This window comes from Kogia breviceps, chromosome 6 (assembly GCF_026419965.1).
Source record: "Kogia breviceps isolate mKogBre1 chromosome 6, mKogBre1 haplotype 1, whole genome shotgun sequence".
In the NCBI taxonomy this organism is placed as follows: Eukaryota; Metazoa; Chordata; class Mammalia; order Artiodactyla; family Physeteridae; genus Kogia; species Kogia breviceps.
This window is the reverse complement of record NC_081315.1, coordinates 31,942,151-31,959,636: the sequence shown is the minus strand read 5'-3', so window position 1 is coordinate 31,959,636 and position 17,486 is coordinate 31,942,151. Positions and strand designations below refer to the sequence as shown.

Below are 17,486 nucleotides of genomic sequence, written 5' to 3'. Positions count from 1 at the left end.
CCTGAACCATTGATTATATTGTTGCTTGAGAAATGATGATTTTCTAGTTTATTATTCCCACATTTATTAGCTGGCAGAGTTTCTGCCCTCCTTTTTCCACTATCACTTGTGGGCTCATGGATTCTTTTTTTATTCAGTGGGCTAAGATCCATTATTGTTACATGTCTTTTGAAAGCTCAAAATGTTAAAATTCAGCAGTAGGAACTCATTCAGTCTGGTTTTTATGTCTCTTTGATATGTACCATCATTTTAGATCACTTATTTACTTTCTGGCACAACAAAATGTTCCATTCTTATTACCTTATGCTTTCACTGTCCCTATAGACCTGGAAACAGCTATTTCTCCAGGAATCCCTGTTCCTTTTGTTGGGTACTTACAAGCTACCTCATGAGCTCTGAATGTGTTCTGTATTACTGGTCGTCATTGCTTCTAGGGGTTCTTTTCATTGGACAGGGAGCAAGGAGTTATACTTTAAAAAACGACTAATATTTGTGATACCAGTCCAGTACCCCAGGGTCCTTCTCTTCTCCTGTTTCATATTTGGATCTCTCCTCTCCCACAGTGAGGATCTTGGTTAACAGTAGCATCAATATACATATATTAATTTTCTCTGACCTATAATATACATGATATAATATTGGAATTGCCACACCAATACTACTGCCAACAATAAACCCAGTAAGTAAAGAAAGTTGAAGATTTCTATGCGTTTTGTTCAGGTAATATATCCCAATGAAGGTATGCATCAGAGTACTATGCTCATAAATTATTTTAATTAGTGATATATTTTTATGCCACCAGTTTGATAAACACTAGGTTCATTTGTTTTTGCTTCTATTCAGTTTTAGCGCTCCCATTATTGATTTAATTTAAAAAAAATTTTGAGACTAGTAAAACAGTAAAATGGCTTAAAGTCAAAACTATGTAAAAAGGCATTCTCAAAAGTCTTACTCCCTTCTCCTTCCCTGTTTTCTATTTTCACTCTCTGTAGGTTACCAATTTCATTAGTTTCTTGTTTATCCTTATGTGTCCTTTTATAAAAATAAGCATATTATGTGTTCATGCATTTCTGGTTGTGTCTTTATTCATACTCTTATTTTATACAAACAAGAATATACTATATATACATATTCTCTATGAGTGAAGTTGAACATCAGCTTATTGAGCTCTAGGAAAACAGTTGTTGGTATTTTTATTTGAATAATGTTGTTATTCATTAACTTGGGGAAATCAGTATCCTTATGAGGCTAAGTCATCCTTTCCAAAAGAATAGGGGATGTTTTTTCATTTATTTACTTTGGTTTGTATCTTTCAGAAGTGTTTTAAAGTTTTCCTTATAGAGGTTTTACACATTTACATTTAATCCTAAATATTTTTTAATCTTTTTTGTTGTTTTTGTAAATACTGTTTTCTCTTCAAATAAGCAATTTGAAACTTTTTCCTTTAAATAGGAGAGTTAAGCCTATTTATATATCTTGATTATGACAGTGTTTCTTCTAATTGATACATTGCATTTACTGCTGTTTTATGCTGTACTTACTTTTTTTCTTCTCTCTCTATGGGCTGTTTCTTTACTCTTTTTTGAAGATTATTTTCTTATTTAGGAAGGTTGATGTTTTTGTTTTAATGGCTAACTTTATAGTAATACTTTTTATAGTATCATTAGGGTCCCTTTAGGCAAAGGCTTAGACTGCTGATAATTGCTTTGTTTGCATTAAATGAATGTCCTTTGACATTCACTTATTACCTATTCAACTCCAATGAGCCGATTCTTCTGTTGTTTACTTGTTTTCTTCACATTAAAAAAATTGCATGATAATTTGTCAGAGAATATAATACTTAAGTACTATTCTTCTGTCTTTGTCCATATCTTTGTTTTAGTAATATATCTAAAATTAAATATAGTCGATGTTTATCCCACTGTTTAGTAAAGTTTTTGCCAAAGTTTTCGCTGTCTTTTATTAATGGGATGAATCTCATTCTTTTGTAGATTGCTCAGAATGGGCTATGAATAGTATAGACCCAGAGTTCTTGCATGTTTATTTCTGTAATAGACTTTGTAGTAATAAGGATACTTGACTGGATATAAAATCCTTAGTTTACACTTTCATTCCTTGGGTTTCTCGAAAAAGATGCTACACTGTTACCTCACTTTGACTGTTGCTCTTTGGAAATCTGATGCCAACCTTACCTTCTGTCCTGTGTAAGAGGCTTAGTGGTTTTTGTCTGGAGGACCCAAAGATTTTTTTCCTTACTTTCTTTTGAAGTTTTACTAGGCTATATTTTGGAGTTTATTATTCTGGGTTTTTCCAAGTATATAGTAGGTTGTTGCCAGAATTAATGTATTTGGTACCTCCTTCTGCCCACCACAACATACAAATACATATTTGTTTTTATTTTGGAAATACTCTATAAATTATAGTTTTAAATATTTGTTCCTTTATTTTGCTTTTATTCTTCAGAGTTTTCAGTTATACATATGTTATAGCTTCTTTAAAGGTATATGTTAATAATGTTTTTCTCCAATAATTTTTTTCTTCTATAGTTTTATTCTCTTGGCTGACCTTCTCTTTGTTCCTTATTTTCCTTTATATTTTTACTTGAATCCAACCTTCCTTTTTATTACTTTTTGTTTGGCCCTGCCAGCGTGTGGGATCTTAGTGCAGCATGTGGGTGAGATCTTAGTTCCCCGACCAGGGATCAAACCCATGCCCCCTGCATTGAAAGCATGGAGTCTTAACCACTGGACCACCAGGGAAGTCCCTTTATTACATATTTTAAAAGTGATTTGTCTTTCTCTCCATTTTCCCCGCCTGCCTGAGCATGCTCAGTTCTTGTTTCATATCTTGTGTTTTGACCATTTCTGGTTTTGATTTTTGGTTCAAGATTTTAAAAAAATATGTAAAAGTCTGTTACAGACTCATTTTGGAATATTATTTTACAGTTTTCTGTTTGTGGATTTTTTTTTCCTTTGGTAAGAATTTTTGTTAGCTGGAGTGTTTGGACTTGGAATGTCTGTGTTGTTACAGTAGCTTTTAAAATTAGTGTTGTCTGCTATTTCTGTTCATTTCATGGCTCAGCATTACAAGTTGTATGTAGATGGGGTGAGGGATTTGCTTAGTTTATAAGGTTTTCAGTTCACAAAATCACATTTTTGTTGGTATGGTGCAGTGTAATTTCTTTACAAGTTTTTTGTTTTGTTTTTTTGGTCTGTGAGGGGGAAGGGGTAGGTATATTGTACCGTTCTTGAAATTCTTTTTTGTTCTTGCAGAATACTTAATTTCTACCTTCCTTCTTTTCCCTTCACCACAAAGCCTCTAAGGGATACCCAATCCAAATTATTTTACTGTCTCCCAGAACTGTTGCCTTCCTGAGACTGCTGTCTTTGATCCTGCGTACTTTAAGTCCTCCTTTTCTATTCTTTAGTAGCCAGTGATCTGATCTATTCTTGTCTCAGATGCCTTTTCTCAATATTTTCTATTCACTGATAGCAATAATTATTTGTATTTACTGAAACAAGGGTTCAGGCTAACATTTTAGCACCTATTGTGTGTACTTATTATCTGATTTGTTTTAAGCCGTTGTAACATGTAGGTATTACTATGCCTGTTTTACTTTGATGAAACTGAAGCTTAGAAAAGTTAAATAATTGTATTCAATAAATATTGAGTGCCTACTATATCTAAGGTTGTTTCCTATATGCTAATGTGGAGTCATAAATAAAACTGATACCAATACAAAGATTTTTAAAAAGACATAATGATCCTTGATAATTATAAAATGTAGAATTGCTTGGTTATATTGTTTGTTACATATATTTTAAATAGGTAAAGAAACACATTAACCAGAATTTGCAAAATAGACAAAAAAATAGAAATCACCTGCATAATCTGCTGTCCTTTCCTGAAAAATATTGTAATTCATATCTACTACTGTGATAATTACTTAGCATCTAATATTTATTGCCACAAGTTTAATATTTCAATCATATGTCTAAGTGACATATGACAGTTTCTTTTTTTTTTTTTTTTTAGAAGATGTTGGGGGTAGGAGTTTATTAATTAATTAATTTATTTTTGCTGTGTTGGGTCTTTGTTTCTGTGCGAGGGCTTTCTCTAATTGTGGCAAGCGGGGGCCACTCTTCATCGCAATGTGTGGGGCCTCTCACTGTCACGGCCTCTCTTATTGCAGAGCACAGGCTCCAGATGCACAGGCTCAGTACTTGTGGCTCACGGGCCTAGTTGCTCCGCGGCATGTAGGATCCTCCCAGACCAGGGTTCGAACCCGTGTCCCCTGCATTAGCAGGCAGATTCTCAACCACTGTGCCACCAGGGAAGCCCCGACAGTTTCTTTTTCATGTACAAAACAAAATGTAGTTGTATTGCATATTGTAAAGCAGATCTTTCTTAGATACCACATGGCTGTGTTTTAGTAAATAGATTAAATAAAAGTGAACCTTTTTGGTTGGGTCTTAATGATATTGCATGATGGAAGGTATCTATATTGAAATTATGTTTATATCTGTATCCTTGTTTATAGAAAAAGGATATTAATTCTAACTTTGCTCTGAAGTCATATGTGATGGACTATGGTGGGGCTGGGGAGTTTCCACCAATAATATAATATATCCTAATATGTTGATAATGTAATGAGTAGATACCATTCTACTCTAAGGAAAAGAATAAAAGGAACAGAAAATGATAAACTTGGAGTGCATATACAAATTCCTCTTTTGTAAAATAATTCATTTACACTTGGAAACTTGATTAAGTAATTTGGGTTGTTTGCTGTGATATTTTGCTTACTGTAATGCCTTTTTAAAAGAGGTATGCATGACCTGAATGTTAACTGAATATTTTCCATATGGAAGTAATTGGAGATAGGACGCATGGGACTAGAGACTGAAAACTTTTTGAGTACAGAGCTGTGCAGCCAAGTTTTACTTTCCGTGGCTTATTCCCAAATATTTATGCTTAGAAAAGTTTCAAGTCATCTTATTAGTTATCCCATTGGAAAGTTTGGAATCTGCTGTATATTTTCTTAAATACATAAGCTTATTATTATGCCAAGGTTATGTACATTGGTGTATATTATTTCTTTTCTTAGTGCTAGATAAAATTTGTTAAAACAGGTTTTGGTGCTTGAGAAAATGTATGTTTCCAGATTTTACTCATTTGTAAAGATTATTATTAAAGATAAAATAGAAGACAATTCAAACCTTTTGTAAAATGACCATTAAAGACAAATTAAATGATAGGTTAAAAAGATCATTGTTACAATTCTTTCAATTATGAATGAAAACTACATAATTGTTTAGTAATTATAAATGTCCACTGTGGTCATATTTAAAGGAAGACCAAACACTACTTTTAGTTAGTTCCTGATTTAAAAATTATTATTTTGACAAATTTTGTTAAAAGTATTAGAAATACACACACACACACACACACACCCTCTATATATGCTTGTTTCTATTCAGTTATTATGAACTTATATTTTCTGTCATTATGAACTTAACATTAAAGGAAAAATATACCTTATGAACTAGTATCATTTGATTTTACTTCTCACCTTTCCTGTTAGTTTCTTGTTTTTAAAGATATTTGTGAGGTCTTACTTTTATACCTGATTTAAATAGGAACTTTAAATATTTGACTGTTTAACCATAAAGTATTTGTCCATCAGGGAATATATTAATGTGTATTTTGTTTATATTGTCTTGTTCTCAATTTTCTAAGGTCTGCTTTTTATGTATAATTCCCTAGCATTTGGTGGTGTGGTCTAGTATGGTCTAGCCTGTGTGAAGGGAGAGTCATGTACCCATAGGATAAATACTATTTGTTAGAGCATCAATTTTACTTGAAGAGTTGGAAAAAGGGAACATTAGACAATTTAACTGTTAAGTAATCAGAAGGTTATTTATATAATAGAATGAATTCACAAATAATACAAAGTTGAATGCAAAATGTGTGTTAATTTTTAATGTGAGTCAAGCATTCCAAACCATTTGGCTTTCATGTAGGCTGTTTCAGACTGTACTTTTCATTGTTACAAGTTAGATGGAGCTAAAGAGTAGGGGGGATAAAGACAGTTATGTTTTTTTACTTTTACCTTTGGTGGTTTTTTGCTAAACTGAAATGTGAGTAGTATTGTCCTAAGGTATTTACCCCTAACTCTTCAGCTGCCTCTGGATACCTTCTTGGTGCCTAGGATACCTTCCTAGGAAATCAGTTTGCCAGCATCTGCTTATCAGGACAAGGCCTGTTTCTGGGTTGGTAGTATAATACCTAAAGGCTTTCTTGTCTTGAGTTGTATCATCAGCAGAAGTTTGTCTTCCTTTCTGTATATCTTTAGAATTTTAATCTTAGCCCTTAGATAGTGGTTTCAGTCTTTTTTGGTATTTTTATTGTCATTACTGTGTTTAATTTTGTTAACTAGAATCTTCATTTTCTTTTTTTCTGTCCATTTAGTTGGGCTTTACACTTTTCTTTGCAAAAATCTTGTGTCCTGAGGTAAATTTGCATCTGAGCATTTAATAATTAAACAAATTACCATTGTGAGTGGATTTATTTTATATGAATAGTGTGCCACAACTAAATTGTACTACAGTTGATTTTTCCTTTTTGTGGCGCTTTTACAGTGTTGATAGTATTTTTGTTTGCCTGCTCCCCCATATGTATAGCTAAGTAATTACCAAAAAAGGTGTTTTTTGCCATATTTATTCTATAATTGCTACTGTGCAATTGAACTGCAAAAGGGGGACATTCTCACAGTGGTTATATGTCTCTGCAATAAAGTGATCAGTTGAGACTTGTATTGATTTAAGGAGTATGAAGGTGGTAGTGAAAGATATAAGACCCAGGCTTAATGAGAAGTATGTTGTAAAAATTGGCAATTGACAAGAACTGTGAGGAATTTAGAAATACTTTTAAGGTTTGTGGAAATGTTGAAGGAAAGCGATGAGAGCATAACTTTATAAGGGTGTAATTGTGCAGTGAAAAGGATTATAAAAATACAGGTAAGTTGTACTGAAACTTATGTTTTGTAATGTTTTAATAACTGGGGCAGATAAGATATTTTAAAAGTATCATGAGTTTCTTTTTAAATTTGTTGGTAGTTTCTATGAGACTGTCATCAGAACGTTGAGGGATTCCTTTCAAACTGTTTGAGGCATTGTGGAAGCATTCCTTTGCAGTTTTGTAGCAATCAGGCAAGAAGCTTGAGAGGATAAGTGTTGAGTGCTGTGTCTTCTATGTTCAAGAAATAGAAATGCAGCATGAGATTTTTAAAGTAAAATTATACATCTTTTACAAAAAATTATGATAGTCTGAAGTTTTTTGAAGATATGTGAAGGATAAAATAGGATTTAGTTCTCTATAAGTTAGGGATAAACTGTTGATTTGGATTGTGGTGATTTGTGAAATATTGTAATTAGGGTAAATTGAATGGATGATGGGCAGTTTGAGAAGTGATTGCTAATGCTTTGTTTTTTTAATCCGGTGAAAATATTTTATTTTTCATAAAAATATAATTGTACAATGCTCTTCAGAGAAAGAAAAATTCCTTCAATGCCCCAAAACACCATGTGACTTAGTAGTAATTCTCCTGTCCTTTAAAACTAAAAATGTAATTGATAAAATGCAACTGATTTCTTGTGAAACATCGCATTTACGTTTTTAAATTTTACTTGCCTTTATTTTAACTAAAAATAAGTCTGGTTTTAACCTATAGTTTTTGGAATGAGCCAAATCAAGCCTATCAATTCAAAGATGATAAAATAAAATGCTAAATGGTGATGCTGATAAATACTGTCAGTTAGCTGGTAAACAGTGATATGAATTTGCTGCAGCAAGATTCTGATTCCGATATATTAGAAAGATTTTAGATAAAATAGAAAAAAAATTTAAGAACTTCAAGTATATCCTAAAATTTGATCTAGTCAAACTTATTCCATATTATACTCAGTTGCTCTAATATACAATGGATCTATGCTAAATTAATGACAGAAAATTAATGACTGGTCTAAATTTTCCCCCTTACCTTTCCTTCTTTGGGAAAAGGAAAAAGGAAACATTACTCTGTCTACTCATAGAGCAAGGAGAACAGCAGAACAGATGAACGGGGACTGAGCTCACTGACTCTTCCACCGGCTTCTGTTCTCTCTCGGCTTGTATGTTGTCCTTATAGGTGAGTGAGAGATGCTAGGATTTCAGCATGCTGCTGAAATGGGGCAGCATGGGGCAATTATTTAATTTATAATTCAAGATCTGATATCTGTGTAAAAACTTAAAACTCTTGACTAGCTGAGACCTTGCTTTTTAGATATTTTTCACCAGTCTGGCTCTAACTTTTCCACATCTAAAATTAAAATAGAAAACAGCAACAAAAAATAACAGAATCCTAAGAAAATATATCATTAGCATTATTCAAAGATGCTAGTTTTTCAAATACCTGTTTTTACATAGTTATCATTCATGAGCAATCTGTATTAGATTTATTGCTGACTGAACAGTGTGTAGTCACTGAATTCACTGTGCATCTTTTGTTTTAGGGGAAGACTGCTCTGCTTACATCCTTATTGTCCTCTCTGGGATTTTTAGTATATTACTAGAAGTCATGAAGTTAGATAATTTTCCGAACAAACCTTTGTCTAGTCCTGTAGGTTCTTTAGATTTGGGATGGATCTGTTGGCTCTCTGCTTCAAAATAGGTCCTAAATGATGATCCTGGTCCTTCTCTTCGTGTTTGTCTGTCTTATTTTAGTGAGATGTGTGACCTCTGGGGAGGTCTCCTTATATGTAGTAAGTTGATCTTTGTCTTTTAGGTAGATAAGCCAAATTTCTCTTGAGGGAGAGTTTTTTCTCCTGTATGTTCTAAAGTGCCTCTCAAATGAACACTGTTGTTCATTTCAAAAGTTTCCCAAAGTGGGAACTGTAAGTCCTAAGTTGTTCTTAGTGAAAATATACAATTTAGAAAGATAAGTACCTGAATTAGAAGAAGCAGGTGTCTGGCTTGGGGGTGGGTTGACTGATGAAAATAGTCAGTTTTGTGCAAGTGTTGCTTTTGCACCTTATGTCTTAGAACCACAACTGAATGAACCACAACTTATCATTAGTACCTGAATTAGAAGAAGCAGGTGTCTGGCTTGGGGGTGGGTTGACTGATGAAAAAAGTCAGTTTTGTGCAAGTGTTGCTTTTGCACCTTATGTCTTAGAACCACAACTGAATGGTTGCCTACTTTCAAGTAGAACCCTGGTGAATCCTGGCTGGTTCGAGGTTTGGAGAGATCTCTACCAGGCCAGACTCGTAGGTAAGGCAACCCAAGACTGAGGAAAGTTATTGTAAGGTTTTGATGAGTCGTCTAATGTTTGTCCAGAGGATACTCAGCCTCTGGGAATTGTTCAGGGAACTAACCTGTTGGGGCCTATGCCATTCTGTTCCTCTGAAGATTGTCTTAAGAGACTTATATGACAGACACCCCCCACCCCCCGTCCAGCTCAAGACAAATCTGTCTTATGGAAATAAGACAGATTTCCATCAACGATACAAGTTTTCAAATCTGATCAAATAATGGTATCATTTAATTTAGAGAGAAGTTAGGTTAAAAAAATAGTTATTAGGTAAATATAATGGAAAAAAAAGGATATACAGATTGAAACTGTTTATATTTTTAATAAAGAAGGTATACCATTATAAGTACCAATGTAAAAATTTTTAGATATGTAAGAATATTTATTTGGAAGACTTTTCTTTAAACGGTTACTGGTTTTTAACAGTCTTAAATTTTTTTGAGAAACAGGGCCAAGTAGTGTGCCTTAAGGTCTTTATGAATGCCTGTCTTGGCCATATGATTGCTTTTAAAATCAACTTCTGAGTTAGCTGTTAATACTTTTAATATGTGTGAAGTTATACATTTGTGAACCTAACTTGAGCCTGTGTAGAACAGGCATTGGCAAGACTTCATGCAAAATTTTCTGTGCTATTAATAGAAAATCATAAGGAATTCCTTCTTGGTAAAATTTATATTTACATTGAAACTATTCTTAAAACTTATTAATACAAAATAACCAGACATATTTACTTTACCTTTATGCAGTCTATAGAAATAAATTGAAATACATTGTTAGGAGATCCAGATTTTCAAATGTGTGAGTTACAGATCATTAGTACAATGACCTGGAGTTATTTAACTGAGAAGTGATTTTTCATCTATTTTATTTATTTTTTTTAAAATAAACTTTTAGGGACATCTCTGGCGGTCCAGTGGTTAAGACTGTGCTTCCAATGCAGGGGGTGTGGGTTCAATCCCTGGTCGGGGAACTAAGATCCCACATGCTGCAAGGCGTGGCCAAAAAGTAAAAAAAAAAAAAACTTTTAAAATAATTGAAGTATAGTTTATATACAGAAAAGTGTAGGTGAACTTTTCTATACTGATGGACTTTTACAAAGTGAACACACATTTGTAACCATACCTAGATCAAGGTATCCACTCCTCTGAAGCCTCCCTCTGTCCTGTCCCAGTCAAATAACCCATTCACCCAAAGTTAACTACTGTTTTGACTTTGTGATCAGAGATTAGTTTGGTTTGTTCTTGAATTCAATAGAATACTATATAGGCTTTTCCTCCCCTCCCCGACAGCTGCCTCATACAGCATTGTGTTTGTGAGATGTATCTTAATTTTGTGTATGGCATTAGTTTTCTCATTTTCACTGAGGTGTAGGATACCATTGTATGAATATACTACAGTTTATTTCTCCCTCCTACTGCTGACAGACATTTGGGTCGTGAGTTTTGGGCTCCTTAAATAATGTTACTATGATAAGTCTTGTACATATCTTTCTGTGCACAAACATATACATTTCTATTGATTGTATACACAGGAGTTGTATTACTTAGTCATTGGGTATGTGTATTTTCACCTTCAGTAGATATTTCCAAATAGTTTTCCATATTGGTTATACCAATTTCCATTTCTACCCGCAGTGCATGAGAATGCCATTTGCTGCACATGCTCACTTACATTTGGTATTCTCGGATTTGTCGATTAAAAACTAGTCATTTTGGTGTGTAGTAGTATCTTATTGTGTTGTTTATCTGTGTTTTCCTGAGGATTAGTGATGTTGAGTACCTTTTCAATATGTTTATTGGTTTTTGAAATTATCTTTTATGAAGTTTTTTTTGGTCTTTAGCTTATCTTAAAAATTGGGTTGTCTTTTTCCTGGTGATTTAAAGTTTTGTTTTTTTAAAAATATTTCATACATGAGTCCTTTGGGCATGTGCATTGAGAAGATCTCCTACCCTGTAGCTTTTTCATTTTAAGAAAACAACTTTTTAATGAAGTCCAATTTGCTGTGTTTATCTTTGTGTCTTATTTAAGAAATCTTTGCCTACCTCAAAGTCATGACAGTATTCTCCTGTCATCTCACAGCTTTATTGTTTTAAACTTTATTGTTTAGGTCATACTTTCTTCTTCCCTCCTGTTCCATGGCCTGTGGATGGATGTGATTCATTTGACTGATTTTGATTTTAATAGTAGTAGTGATAGAAAATATACTGGTATGGCTTACTCATAAGAAAATGTTTTTATTTTTATATATGGCATTATAATTTCTGTATGATAACTTATTGCTAGTTAAAATAGATGATTTTTATTTTGTGATTCTTTAAAAGGAATTTAAAAACTTTTTTCTTGTCTGACTCTAAAAGAGGCAATCAATTTTACTATGTATTATGTCATGTTCTGTCTTATTTGTTTTGTTTTTGAGGAGTCATAGTGTGATGCCTTAAAGACATTGGGTTGTGCAGTTAATGGCAGCTAGTATATTTAAGCAGATGAATGAATCTCTATAAGGTTTGGTTTGGTAATCTATAAAATTGAGAGTAAATAAGGTGATTAAAAAAAGTGTGTGTAAGTTTTTTCAAATCTTTGGCAATGTGCCTGACAAACAATAAGAGCACTATAATATTTAGTGCTTTTTTCTTGAATTTTTGAACTTCGTTTTGAATATTGTTTTGACCTGAGATTTGACTGAAAGGACATATACTATGTTTATTATAAAATTATTCAAAGCTAACTTTTGTAAGTAGTAAAATTAATTTGTAAGTTTATGCATTTCTTTTTATTGTGGGTAAAATCTTAATTTTTTTTTAGTATCAACATAAGGTGGATTTTAAAATACTTATGTTAATTTTTTAATAAAAGAGTAAATATATATTAATAAATATTATAAAATATCTTTCTATTTCATTGGCTCTACTTTAACTCTGTAGATACTACAGTTACATTGTCTAGCTGCTACTTAAAAGGTGGTAACTAGATACTAGAATGTAGAGCATGGCATTGTATGTTGATGGTTAGGAATAATTTAACATATGGATGCTTTTCTAAGACATTGTTAGCATGCTGTTATCTGATTTGTTATAGAGCTCACTCTTTTTGTAGTCTAGTAACTGCCAATATCTGATAATTCATTAACTTTTCCATATATTACATTTAAACTTTCAATAGTTTATAAGATTAGGAAAAATTTTGTTAATCATTTGCCAAAGTTCAGCACGTGCTTTGGGTTTTAAAGTAGTATGAAAAAACAAATTGCTGTCATGAAAATGGGATTCCTGCATAGACTTTACAGATTAGAGGTAACTCCGAACTTGAAAAATTATTCCTGATATATTTATTTTTTTATTATTTAGGGAGTCTCAACGAGATTTTTTAAAGGCTATCAGATATTTGGTAAGTACATATTCTCCATGTTAAATACTTTGCATGTTACTTAAGTTTACTTGTATATTACATTAATGGCATTTATAATAATAGCCTGTGTAAATTATATTTCTTTTAATTTTTACCCAGTATTGGAATTTGTTCTCTTTATATTCTGGTCCTCTTCTGATTCTTTCTACACATTGCATCAAGAAAATTCTTCTAGCGTGCAGGCTAAGTATTAAAAGAGTTCAAAGAAAGTGGTAGCCTTCATGGGCAGAAATGCTAATACTTTGAGAATGAGACAGGATTTTCCTCACTTGAGATTTTTGTAACAGTTTTTAATTAGCTGTTGATACTAGTACAGATATCAAGATTCTTCAGCCATCCCTTACTTCACTCCTTACATTAGGTCCAGTTCATCACAATAAGCCAATGTAAAGACTCTGATCAGACCTTATGCTGTTTCTTATCTGGGCCACTCCAGTTTCTTTGTAATAACATTATAATATGAAAATTTGATAAGTGCCTGCAATTGAGAATTTCATAAACTTTTGATTTCACTAGATAGTGCTTTTACTTTTTAAAATTTTTGAGTGAAAGTGGGAGAATTAATCTCAGAATGTGTTTTACTTCACTATATAGGATTTTAGAGATTTGTGCTGTGGTGATTATATAGATGTAACAATGCTTTGGTTGGTTACTCATGATAGATTTAAAAATTATTGGATATACTTCAACAATGAGGGGAAAGTATCAAGTGGCATATGTAGATTTTGATTATTTTAATATAGTCAATAAAATTTTTTTAAGGATGAATGCATTTACTTGATTAGCTAAAGGAAATTTCCTAGATACATGAAGAAATATTTAATAATAAGCATTAATTTCTTTTATTATACTTTTTATGTGTTTGAAACAATAAATATTCAACTGAATGATATTTCTAAAATTCTATAATAATCATAGTTGATGTAATTATTCAACAAATTATACCACTATTTACTGTATATTTATAATACATGTAACATTTTTAGGAGCAAAATGATGTTACAAAAATCTCTTAAACAAAATTTTACTACTTTAAAATGTGGTAACTGATTTCTGGTGATGTATTAAGTGGAAAAAGCAATTTACTGCCATTTTTTCCCCCATTGATGCAAATATTTGAGTTAGTCTGAGCGAACCATATTCAGAGTTGTGTAATCATTACTGCTATCTAGTTTTAGACATCACCCCCACCCCCACCCCACCCCCCCAGCACCCTAGGCAACCAGTAATATACTTTTTCTATGAATTGCCTATTCTGGACATTTCTTATAAATGCAGTCATACAATATTTGTCATTTTATGTCTGGCATCTTTCATTTAGCATAATATTTTCAAGGTTCACCCATGTGGTAATGTATCATTTATTTTTATGGCTAAAAAATATTCCATTGTATACCACATTTTGTTTATCCATTCATCAGTTGGTGGGTTGTATCTACGTTTAGGCTATTAGGAATGCTTCTGCAGTGAACATTCTTACGTTAAGTTTTTGTGTGCACTTATGCTTTCATTTCCTTTGAGTGTATACTTATAAGGGGCAGAATTGCAGGTTAGTATAGTAACTGTATAACTCTGAGGAACTGTCAAAATGGATGCACTGTGTTACAATCTCACCCCAGTGTATGAGGGTTCCTATTTCTCCACACTCTTGCAGACATTGATTGTTACGCTGTCAATCTTTTTTGTATTTTAGCCATCCAGATAGATGTGAAATGGTATTTCATTGTGGTTTTGATATAGATGTGAAATGGTATTTCATTGTGGTTTTGATTTTCGTTTCCGTAATGACTAATGATGAGCATTATTTCATGTGCTTATTGACCATTTACATATGTACTGTGGAGAAATGTCTGTTCACATCCTTTGCCCATTTTTTAATTAGGTTGTCTTTTTATTGTTAAACTATACACATTCTTTATATATTCTGGAAGCTAGCCCCTTATGAGATAATATGATTTGCAAATACTTTCTCCCATTCTGTGGATTGTCTTTTCACTTTCTTTCTGGTGTCCTTTGAAGCACAAAAGTTTTTAATTTTGAAGAAGTCTAATTTATCTCCTTTTTTCTTTTGTTGCTTATGCTTTTGGTGTCATATTGCAAAATTATCTTTAAATAAATATTCATTGATAGTCTAGGTCTGTGACAAGGTTTTAATTATCACAGGGCTGTAAAGCATTGACATTTCCTGTGTTTGACAGCCAAAGCCCAAAGGAAGCAATTATCCTTGTATTTGTGCTTCAATTCCTCAGCTAATTGTTTTAAGCAAAACATTATGTTTTGATCCCATGTGTTGCCATGAAAACGTTAGCTGTGTGTGATATGTTTATTGATATTGGTCTCATGAATTCATAGTTAGTTTTTTAGATTGGAGAAGAACTAATATTTAGTTTATTGTGGTGTTTATTGCATATTTGATTTCATACCTTAATAAACCATCGCTTTTAAGGCTAAGAGTATTATCAGGGTTCTTTTTATCTTTCCTGTGAGGAAAAAATATATTTTGAGAATCTTATTGATTTTAGTCTTGTGCAGGTTATTTGTAGCAGTGATATTTTGATGTTTTTGTAAACCTACATATGGAATATGTATATTTTTCTTCTGCTTTATTAAGTATGTGCCTTTTTAATTTTTATGGGACCATTTTAGTTTCTTATTTTTTACATTATGTGGTTTTTAAAATCAACTGGAGGCATATTTCAGGATGTATTGGCTTGTAATATTGTCTAATTCAGTTTTTTAGAAGAATGGCATGTAACAATGGAGTGTCACTATTAGTAGATTGGCTTTCTGTGTAAGGGCAAGAGGTTGAATTACAGTATAACAAATATATTTTTATTGGGGGAATTTACTTTTGTATCTTTCATATTATCTAATAGTATTCTGTGTTAACTTCAGGTTAACCAAAGTCTATTTTAATGAAATTTTATAGAGCTAAGATCATTGATATTCTTCTTGTTAGTTGATTTTAAATCATAGCGTCCATTGGTGAACAGTCCTTAAGTGCCCATTGGATGAGTGATATTGTTCTTTACATTGATGTGTTTATAGTTTGTGTTATACTATCTGTGGACATTTTGCAATGGAAAAGGAAATAAAAACTGACATCTCATTCATGGTGGTTGTTAATTGTGATAAAAATAAGGAAAAGATTTAGCTGAGAGAGTTACCTCCTCCTATGGTTATATGTCAAATATGGTGATTAAGAGGATTTTGATGATCTATTTATGGCTGAATTAAGGTGAAATGGCTTTTGTGCACTATTCTTTCCCCGTTCCCTTCTCTTGTTCTAAATGCTTACTAACATAATCACTGAATATATATTAATTCCCTTTGAGTATTTATATTTGAAATGAGATTTTAATATTAGTAGAGACCTCTTTTTCTTACAAGGGTAGGAAGGATTACCCTTTAGTTAAACCACTAATTTGTCACTAAAGTCAGTAAGGCCTGCCTTATACTACAGGGGGCAGCTTCTCAGCACATGTACTAGAGTTTGCTATTCCTCTGATCCATAATACCTTGGAGATATTGGTCAGGGTTGTGTGGATAGAACAATTAAACTATTCTTCATCAGAGGGGTCTTTCACTACTTTTTTAAAAAATTAATTTATTTACTTTTGGCTGCGTTGGGTCTTCATTGCTGTGTGTGGGCTTTCTCTAGTTGTGGCGAGTGGGGGCTACTCTTCGTTGTGGCAGGTGGGCTTTTCATTATGGTGGCTTCTCGTTGCAGAGCACTGGCTCTAGGCACGCAGGCTTCAGTAGTTGTGGCATGTGGGCTCAGTAGTTGTGGCTCGCGGGCTCTAGAGTGTAGGCTCAGTAGTTGTGGCACACGGGATTAGTTACTCCATGGCATGTGGGATCTTCCTGAACCAGGGCTTGAACCTGTGTCCCCTGCATTGGCAGGCGGATTCTTAGCCACTGCTCCACCAGGGAAGTCCCTCTTTCACTACTTTCTAATCTTACTCAGGAAAGCTCAGCTAGATTTGAATTATTCTAAATGTCACACTGTTTTTTGCACAAATGTTTGAAAGCTATCGCACAAGTAGCATGACCTTCTTTTCTCCCAATACAGTTACTGTAGTAACCACATAATGCAGAGAAGTTTTCCTAAAAGCTTTTTCCTTCAGAACTTTTTTTTCTAATTTTAAAATTTAATTTAATTTACTTTTTTATACAGCAGGTTCTTATTAGTCATCAGTTTTATACACATCAGTGTATACATGTCAATCCCAGTTGCCCAATTCAGCACACCACCATCCCCTCCCCACCATGGCTTTCCCCCCTTGGTGTCCATACGTTTGCAGAACTTACTTTTTAAATGAAAAACTTAATCCACATTAACTCACATTCAGTCTAGTAGCCGTCTTAAATTTTATTTTTATTAATATCTAAGATTTCCATTCTCCTGATCTTTCTTCAGAAATTTCACAGTCTGTTAATCCAGGGAGCACAGCAGGAGGTGAGCAGTGGGCAAGTGAGCGAAGCTTCATCTGCGGCTCCCCATTGCTCGCATTACCGCCTGAATCACCCTCCCCACCTCCGTGGAAAAATTGTTTCCCACAAAACCGGTCCCTGGTGCTAAAAAGGTTGGGGACCGCTGTATTAATCTAAAGAGTTACAGCTGGTCATTTCTTCTGTTTTATCCTCTGTTCGTGGACTGCTTTATTTTGCTAGAGTGATATCAGTTTACTGTCTTGAGAGGTTCCTAGTGTAAAGTCACATTCCCCACCG

At 33.2% G+C, this 17,486-nt stretch overlaps 1 protein-coding gene across 5 annotated transcripts in view; it reads left to right on the top strand.

Moving 5' to 3' along the window:
• Positions 1-17,486, top strand: part of FBXW7 (F-box and WD repeat domain containing 7) — a 208,169-nt gene that overhangs the window by 47,912 nt on the left and 142,771 nt on the right. For 3 of the 5 annotated variants that reach the window (XM_067035666.1, XM_067035665.1, XM_067035664.1), the window contains one exon: positions 12,695-12,734. The exons of the other annotated variants lie outside the window; for them this stretch is intronic. The gene's annotated coding sequence lies outside the window, so the exon portion shown is untranslated. The remainder of the gene's footprint in view (positions 1-12,694; positions 12,735-17,486) is intronic. 5 annotated transcript variants of the gene reach the window in all.